A 9,796-nucleotide genomic window follows, 5' to 3' on the forward strand; every position below is an offset into this window, starting at 1 on the left:
AAGGGTTGTTGAAATCGGAGCTGCTTTTCACTGGACAGTGCCTTTTATTTTTTTTTTCTTCCCCACGAAAAGGAGAGAAATGTCTCGAAACATCTTTTTGCATTGATTTCTGTAAAACTTTATTCCAGGCAAGGGGAAATAGCTCTGAATGAGCCTAACGTTTGCAAAATTGAACTGGGAGGTGGGAACTGGCTCTGGTCCGTTCAGTGACTTTTCTGCAACCTTGTGAATTACTCCTGTGTGTAAAGCCAGAGGTCAGGGATACAGATACTACAGTCAGCTGAAAATGAGAGGTTTTTCTTTTATATTTAAAAAAAAAATATTTATATTGAAAAAATAAATGAGTCTCAAGATATTTGCTCTTGTTCCATTTTTGGTATGGAAAAATATTAAGAATAGCTAAATTTTTGCAAAATGGAAAATCTGTTTTCTTCTGTTCCCCATTCACTCATTACTCTAGGGTTTTGCAAATTGTTTCTAGGATGCTTAGGAGCAGGGATGCTGGGGAGGCTGCCCTGTGCTGTTCATCTTAAGCTGGACCATTGCGCTGGGACTTCTAGAGATCATTTCACATTGCTGGTCCAGAACTACTTGGGATGTACTTGTTAAGCCTCATAATTACACAGCAGATGCAGAAAAACTCTGTTACTTTGTATTGTTCTCTGGCATTGTTTATTTCACAGGTTTTTCCTGTTTTCTCTTTATTTTTGAGGAAAAAAAAAGCAGTCCCTGCAGGAACCTTTTTTTTCACAGGCAAGGTGGTAACATCTCTGTGACTATCAGAGCTGTGTGCATTGGGGATTTGCAAGAAGAGATTGCCCAAAGAGCTTCATTCTGTATTTTCCAGGGGTACAAATACATTAATATATGTACAATATCAGTTAGAGATGTGGCTAGCTACTGTTTAATAGGATAAATAGGAAGTAATTAAATCAAAATAGGTGATAAATAGGTGATAAATAGGAAGTAATTAAATCAAAAATTACTATAAGTTATTAGGAAACAGAAAAGAAAGACTTATTGACATGGAATCCATAATGCCTGTAGGCACTTTCAGCCAGCACTGAGGAAAATTGTGTAGGAAATCTGTAAGGTACTCTTGTGTCCATGACACATCCTGAAGGTCCTTCTTGAATCCCAGCACCTCGTCCCAGTGGGAAGGTATGACTTCCACGAAGAAATGTCAGTTTTCCCGTGTTAGGTAACAGCAGCTTGCTACAGTGGATAAGTTAAGATTTTTCACTAAATCTGAAAGTAGGTATTTTCTCCCTGAGGAATATATGCTCTCGGGGTGTATATCTGAGAATTTCATACTTCTCTGTTGAGGCTGCCAGTGAAGAACATGGGTGTCTCCGTTTGTAGAAGAGGAAACTGAGATAAGGGAAAATGGCATTTCAGAGGTCGTTGTTAAATTGAAACAAGACTTAAGTCCAAATCGTTTGGTTTAACTATACGACTGCTTTTTCAAGATTCCTGTGATCAGAGGATCTCAGAATGTTTCGCTTTGAATCAACCTCTTCTAGCGCTTTTGCTGAGCTTTGTTTGGAAAGCTGCTATAGCTACTAGTCTGGTGGAAAGGAAATGGAGGGGCAAGCAGAAGTTGAGGCAGTACTGCTTGTTACTGCACAACTTCTTGCTGAGGCTCTGCCAGCATGTCTGTAGCCTTGGTCAGTATTGCTGTGCTCACTCTGCTGAAGGCTGATGGTGGAAGCAGAAAACAAGCTGCTTCCTTGGAGAGTTCAAACCTTGGAATTCTTATGGCAAGATCCCATGGTAATTTACAGAAGTGATAAAGGGGTCTACACCAAGAGGTATGGATAGCACGGGTGTGTAGGCTGAGAGTAACCTAGATCTCTGCATCCATATGGAAATGGTACCTGGTAGTGGGGACTCTGCAGTTTTGCTGGCAATGTCATAATGTTATGTGCTGCCAAACAGTGAAAGGCAGATTTAACCTTGAAGGGAGATGCTGGTTTCTACATTAGAGTGTAAGGCAGGAGGAGGTTTTTGGATAAGGTGATGAACTCGACAGCATATCAAACTCGACAGATATCTTTTTACAATCTATACTTTATTCAGCATCTTGGAGATGTTCTAGGGAGTGAAGATGTAGGGATCCCTTTGGCCTTGTAATTTGTAGATCTACTTATTCCCACTCGGCAAGAAATGTGGGGAGGAGTTGTTTTCTGGCATTGTAAATGTGCTTTTAATACCTGTCCGCTTGGTTAAGACAGTAACTGTCCTTGGATCAGGTGTTTCAGGGCTGCTGGCAGGCACTGCATTGTGTCCAGGAGGGGTGTTTCTTCTCATGGCATAATTAGTCAGACGAATTTAAGTTTTACCTCCAAGTTTTACTTGAATTTAAGTCTTACTCTCCAGAGTGTTAGAAATGAACTGCAGCTGGGGACTGATCATGCCAGGAAAAAGGTGTGGAGGGGGAATGAGGGGAAGGAGAGGAGACTGTGCACCCTTCCTGTGGAGGGTGGGGAGAGAGGAGGGGGAACCCCCAACCTTTTGCTATTATCACATGCTTTGATGGGCAAGTCTTGTTTGTATCCTCAGAATCGTACTTATCGCAGAGTCTGGGGCCAGGCTTTGTAGGTTTCTCCTTTTTCTGCAGCATGGGATTGGTCCCTAAGCATCATTTCTGTGAGACTTGTTTGAAGAGTCCTTTGCAAGTTGTGGAGTTGCCTTACTGGCTGTGGTGTGCTTTCTTGTGCTCCTTGTTCATGGTATGCACATCTAGTCTCCTTAGACTAAAGAACATCTGTCCTTATCCAAGTTGTTGAGCTGTGTTGCAAGAAACTGCATGAAATTTTAATAAAATTACCTGCAGGAGATTTGACTAGGTTTTAGGCAAAAGAGTTCTTTCTGTTAAGCAGTCTGACAACAGAAAGAAGTTTTTCCTCAAGGAAGATGATTGGAAAGCATAATGAAAAACATTTTAAAAATGAAAAAAATGTATTGGGGTGGCTTAAAGAGTGGTGGTGTGAAGGAGACCTTGTTCTGATGATGAAATCATAGAAGCAATGGAAAATTTTATTGAGGCAAATTGTACCTTAGGATTCTTTGTTTCTGGATTGCCTTCAACAAATACCATGTTTAAGAAAATTAAATTAAGTTGTCGTGTTGTTTTGTTTCTTTTTTTTTCAGTCTCAGACAGCCTGCTATTATATGGTAAGAGGAGAGGTAACAACATGGCTAATTAAAGGGCAGCACTGCTTCATTCCTTAGGGCTAATTATTCTGTAGAAAATGGGTCAATTACTTAAAGAAATTGTTTGCCAGCAGGAGGTAGGAAAAGCCTTTATTCCTACTCCTCACCATGCTTTTGTGGTAAGCACTTCCTACCTCCATAGCAGTTGCAGTACCTTGTTGAGCTTTCAGGTGCCAGAGCCGTGCCCTGCAGATGGGGAAGTGGCACCTGAGCAAACTTATATGTGGTCTCTTCTGTCCTGCATGTTCCTGTGTGCTGCAGATGAGGCAGTGTCCAGTGGTGTTCCTGGGTTGTTTCTGGAGTGAAAGAAATGAAATTGAACAATACAAGTGGGAGTTCTGTTTCAAAACAAAATTTGCTTTATGTGAAAGGTAAAGTTGGGTATGTTTCCTTACTTCTTTTGAAAGAAGCTTGATCATCTAGTTAGCTAATGTTTTCCAACATAAAAAGTATTACCTGCTTGTGGCTTGCTTGGTAAGATTTATAAATGATCCCTTTTCAGATCTGCTTCCTGTATATGTTTCAGTATTCTCTGGTGACTTTCTCAGCTGACCATACTGCTTGCTTTAGCTCTGCAGGCTCAGTACAGACTGGGTGAGGGAGCAGAGGGCTGGTTAGCCGTGTACGTCAGAAATGAACTGGTCTGCTTTTCACATTTCTGTTCTGATATGTGGGGCAGGAGCATCCAGATGGTTCCTGAGTTCCTTGGTAAGGTGGCTGTGCAGGCGACCACAAGAAGTCTTGAAAGAAAGCCAGACTGAGCAAAGGCTTTGGCTCTGCAGGAGCAGATACCAACATCTGTGCCAATTCAGAACAACGCTCTCTTTCTGGTTAGTCAGAGCACTACATTCCTGGCTGTAAATGATACACCCAATAATATCTGCTGTGAGCCAGAGCTTATATGCACCTTACAGTCCAGCTAAAATGAGTGTAAAAGGCTTTGCAGGTGCATGCTGCTTGTTAACATGTCCTCAGAGGTGAAATAAAAGCTAGACTGCTTTAGGGATTTGTTTGTAGGCATATCTGAATGAGCATACCCAGCAGTTACTAGGTCAGAGGTGTCTAATCATTGCATAGAATAGGATAGGGAAGTGTTTTATATTACCCTTTCTTTTGTTCTGGATTTTTGTTGGTTTCAGTGCACTAGAACTCACCACAACCTTATTTTGAAACTCCCCCGCCCTCACATGCTTCTGTCAAAGCTGGATTAAATGACTGAGGGAATCTTCCCTACCACAAATGCTGTCTTGCTTTCATTGCATAAGATACAAGCATTAGTAGTCACTAGGTGAGTGTTGATAGCATAGCGTGGTGAAGCTGCTGTTTGACTTCTTCCTTGCTGGATCTTTGCTCTCAGGTGTGCCATTTATTGGATGTAGCCTATATGAAGAACTTCTGTGGAGCACCTCTCTGTTCTGTTTTCATGATTCTGCTGGGAGCATGTAGTATTTCTGAAGGGGGGAGCACTGTCTTTAGTATGGGTAGCTCTAGCATAGTGTTGTGCGTACTGCCAAGTGCATTCTGGGGATGGGGAGTCTGTTTTGTTTTTATTTCTTTCATCCCGAATGCATGCACAGATCATGATCCAAATAATTTGGCTCCACCAGCCTAATCTGGACTGAGAAATCTTGGCTGGGGCTGTGTCTATGCAGAGCTCTAGGTAGTCATTCCTCTCTGCATGCGGCAGAGTATTCCTGATGGTAGCGGTGGATTTGGCTGTTTCCTCTCCTGCTAACTGACCTAGCAAAGCCAGACTTGCTTAACCCGTGGGACTGTTTGAGCCACGTGTTCTCTTTGTATTTTGTGTCAGCAGAGGCTTATGGTAAGGATGCTTCTACTGAGTTCTAGAAGAAGAGTTATTTATTTTTGTAATTTCTGTTGTTTTTAAGATGTGTATAGTTTCACCTAGTGGTACGGTAGATACAATGTGATTTGGTTTATTTTGATCCAGCAGTTCTTTCCAAGGCATACCTCACAATTAGGCTTTTAATTGGAAGCGGACTTGTACATGAGTTTCAGGATGTAGGGCACGGTTTATAAAAATGCTTGAATGTCTTACTACGGAGAGAAAAGCTGCTGTGAAGGTAACGTAATGATTCCTTAGCAATATTGAGCTTGGCTGCTGTTGCTTTCAGTTTTCCTTTGCTGTGTAATACTTTATCATGGAGATGAGATACTTTCCAAACCATCAGCCTCAGCCACTTGAGCTGACAGAGGTTAGCATGGTATTAGGAGTGCCCTGGGCAGCTAAGACATTTCTTGTGCAGTGGAATACTAAGGTGCATATAGAAAGAAGGCAATTCATTATGTTATGTTGCCTTATAAATTGTGGATGTGCAAAAGGTCAACTTCTAGAATGCATGTCCTTCTCTTAGATAGTTACTCCAAAGTGGGGTATGCTGCCTTGTGTGTGGGGCAGTGGGAGTAGGTTTTTTGTTCTATTTTTTTTCTTTCCCCAGCTACATACCAGACATAGAAAGTGGTAAAGTGTCCCATTCTGATGTGAGAAATATTGTTTCCTTAGTTTGAGAAACAAGGACTGGACAATGTCATGATAATGATGAACATTTGCTACGTTTAAGGACCATGGCTTAGCAATGATTGGAGTACTAAAAAGCTGTAAGTGCAAACACCAGCACTTCCACTGCATCTTTCATTTGAGAATCTCTCAGTTCTTAATGAATTTTCAGCGTGTCTCTGTGAGGCTGGTATTATTAGTGTCATTTTGCAGACAAGTAGATAAAGTAAAATGCTTGTATAAGCACATTCAGCAAGCCAGGAAAAGCAGGAATAAAATTCAGGAATACTAATGTTTCAACCTGGTTTTGAGCTACTGTCTTGTACTCTTTTTCCAGAAAAGAAAGACATGAATTTTTGTAGCTTTCCTGCCCCCATCCCCCTCTTTTTTTCCCCATTGGGTTAGGCTGCATAAAAGGGAGACAATTATTATGCAACATATCTAAGTGTGCATGTGATACTTGAAAAAATGGTAATCAGATAAGTTGCCAGGCAACAGTACCCTGCCTTCAATTACCAAAACGCCAGTGAGTGTGCTTTCATGATATAACATGGGTGCTGTACTTCTTCATAAAGAAAGTGTAGGTGGAGTTTTGTAAGAGTTGCTCCTTTTTAACTCCTCTCTTGCTTAATCTGTCATATTGTGAGGTCAGGTTTGACCCCAGTTTTAGAGAAAAGCATTCACTAAACCTGAAATCAGCAACAACAAAGTTAGATGAGCTCTCAAAGGTAATGAATGGTATATATATATAAATATATGAATAAATAACCATTCCCTGCAATGGGTCTGTGACTGTTTGATAGTTCAGCAGCTTACAACAAGTAGGTCAGAGCTCATCCTTGGAACTGTGAAAATTAAGAAAATGGTTGAGAGATTTATGTTAAAAGATAGATTACAGGAATATGTGGCAAGCTGTGAGAAGTATCAAAACACTCACAGTGGCCCCTTGGCCCAAAAATGTTGAGAGCCATGGTAATTAATGAAAATATGAATGTAAATCCAGCTAGTTCATTTTCATTGCCTTATGAAATGGAAGCAGAATGGAGGGAACATTGAAGGGATGAGTGTACACAGAGGAAAAAGGGATAGTCTAATAAAGGAAGACAGCATGAGGGAATTCAGTTGTGTGTTTGTTTGAAACCTGAGTTTAATTTATTTTTCAAAGATATTTCAAGATAACAATGGCAAAAATAAAGACTCTTGGAAGTTATTTAAATGCATTTTTGGTTTTGGCAATAAATAGCCACAGAAGCATTTGCAGAGACTGTAGTTGTGTGGGGATGCAGGCATCTGGCCAAGCCTCTTCAGCTGTTGGGTGGTGGCATGGCTTTTAGAAGAAATCTGAAACTCCAGAGGTCTAATGTGCTTCTCAGGGCCTTGAGAGAAGTTTTCAGTAGAGATAGGGCACCCACCTAGATATATCTGGGAAAGGATGCCAATAACCTTGAAATCACTTGTTTTCCTTGGATAAGTGCAAGTTTTTGCTTTACAGAGTTGGTTTTCTTTTTTTTTTTTTTTTTTTTTTCTGTTGTTCCAAAAGGAGCGAAAGGCATTTGCATTTCAGGAGTTGTGGGACTGTGTCCTGTGTGTCCCTCTGCAGTATTTCAGTCCAGTGTAGGAAGAGGTTCACAGGTCCTCATCAAGAGACATGGTGGGACTTCAGTTAAAAGGGAAATCTGCATCATCCTCTGTGTTCTGCCAAAACAGAGGGAGTTTCTGAGAAGACACAGACTCACTTTCTGTTTCCAAATTTGGCACTTTCTTCCCAGGAGAATCCCAGATAAGTCAGAGAGCAATGTTGTGACTTGATTTTTCTGTTGCACAGCTTACCACCAGTTAGTTGCAGAGCTCTCTTTGTAGAGAACTGTAGAAATAATGAAGGGATGTAAATACTAAAAGAGATAGTTGAAGGAATGCTCAACTAACCACTTTCCAGTTAGGAATTTGTTGGGTTTTGTATTTCTTTTTTTGTTTTGGTTTGTGTTTTTGTTTTTTGTTTGTTTGTTTGTTTGTTTGTTTGTTGGTTTTGGTTTTTTTTTGGGAGGGGGGGCTTTTTTGTTGTTGTTGTTTGTTTTGGGTTTTTTTTGCTTTTCTTTGTATTCTCATTTGATGAACAGTACTGCTAGATTATGCTCATGTGTAGTCCCCAGCCTGCCGACACCAGGAATGTTTGTGTCAGAGAAGGAAGTGCTGTTTTGGGAAGTCTGCGATTTTAGTTTTTAACTATTTTTGTATATGCAAGTAAATGTTCACAGTATTCTAACTGGTTTTTTGTTTGATTTCCCCTTACTACAAACACTATACATTTTGAATCATTAGTATTTTGACACAGAAGGTTCATTTATATACCAAACAAAAAACAAATCACCTTTTCTGGACATTTTAAGCTTTGTATTAATCATGGGAGCCTTAAAGTCAAATCTTTATCTTCAGCTCTACTGCTTTGCTCACTTGTATTATGACATAGTCTTTACTAATGAAGTTTTTCTTCAATGAGTGTTTTCTTTCAAGTGTAGATACATTTGTAACCAATGGTATGGTTTCTCCCTCACTCTGAGTTCAAAGTGATGCAATATTTTGTGAAAAGGGAACTTCTTCCTGCTGAGCTATGTGCTGTGAGCCAAATCTGAGAGATGATGATACAGCTGAAAACTAGCAGACTTTAGGGCAGCATGGAGGAGCATTCAGAGGGCTGATGAGTTCCTTGGTCTGGCTCCAGGTGAAGCCCCATGGGTGGCCTGAGTGCTGGTGCCAGGGAAAGGGATGGACTGAGCAGGACTGTGTTGTTCTAAAGTTAGGTTGGCTTGGAGCCTTTTGTAATGTTCATGTTGCTGCATTTAAGGAGTTGGGAGTGTGTTACAGTTGCTTATTTTGTATGATTTTGTTCCTCAGTCTTTTACATATCAAATTATAGACAAGTACATCTGATTATGTAAAAAGTATTCTTATTATTTTTGTGATTCTAGGGAAATGCCTTTTGAAGTTTTGTTTGCATATGCCTGATAAATAGTTCAGTAGAAATCTGTGGCAAATATCCAACTGTGGCAAAAAGCATATAAGGAAAATGGATTATGTGCAAATAATTTTTAGGAACATTGATGTGGCAACAATTTATACCAAAGCTGGACAACAAACAAATTCTTTCCCAGTCTGATATACAAATATGTAGCTGGTAAAATAGCAACTATTTCTCATGATAAGAGAGACTCCAAAGTAGATGCAAACTTCAGTGCATAGGCAGAAGGTCCTAGATGTGTCTCAATAATAACCATATTACATTGATTTAATTAATGGGTTTATGCTAGTCATTGCTCCAGTAATCTCATTGGGAACATTTTTTTGGGGGAGGATTAGTTATTTAATCTGCATTTTTAACTGGAGTGGTTTTGTAGTTCAGTGTCATCTAAATAAAAACAGTGTAGGTTTGTTTTGCTTTGTTTATTAAGGAGAACATGTCTCTTGAATTCCTCTTGGATTTTGATGCTCAAAAATGCTGAGATTCATTAGGATAACATAAAGAACTCATTTGTTACACAGTCTGACACATAAATGTCCTTGCTTTAACTTCTTCATATGCAATTAATCCAGAAAATTCTATGTATAGACAAGCCCTTGAGTTGTAAGATCTGTGAGGCCGATGTAAATAAGGTGTTGGATACTTATGTGTTGAAGCTGTCACCTCGAGACATGACTTCTGTGGCAATCAGGAATGTGGCATCCCAAATGTCAGCATTTGAAGAGAAGGAGAGCCCCAGCTCATGGGTTCCACTTGCTTGGATCATGTAACTGTGCTGCCTGATGAGGTGAAAGGCAGTCAGATCACTGGAGCAGAGAGGACAGTGCCAGTGCCCCCAGGAACAGGTTGGGGTGCTGGGTGGGTGGCACTGGGAAGGGCCTGCATACATGAAGTCCACACTCTGTCCTGGAATGGGGAAGAGAGAAGAAGAGTCTGATGATTGGAGAAATGAGGATGAGAGGAGATTGGGGGAGATAAGCAGGCAATATTAGGAGAGATAGGATGGGGGTGGAAAAGTGTCAGCAGTGAAGCTTACTTAAAAAATT

Source organism: Passer montanus, unplaced genomic scaffold (assembly GCF_014805655.1).
Source record: "Passer montanus isolate IOZ18808 unplaced genomic scaffold, ASM1480565v1 scaffold18, whole genome shotgun sequence".
NCBI lineage: Eukaryota > Metazoa > Chordata > Aves > Passeriformes > Passeridae > Passer > Passer montanus.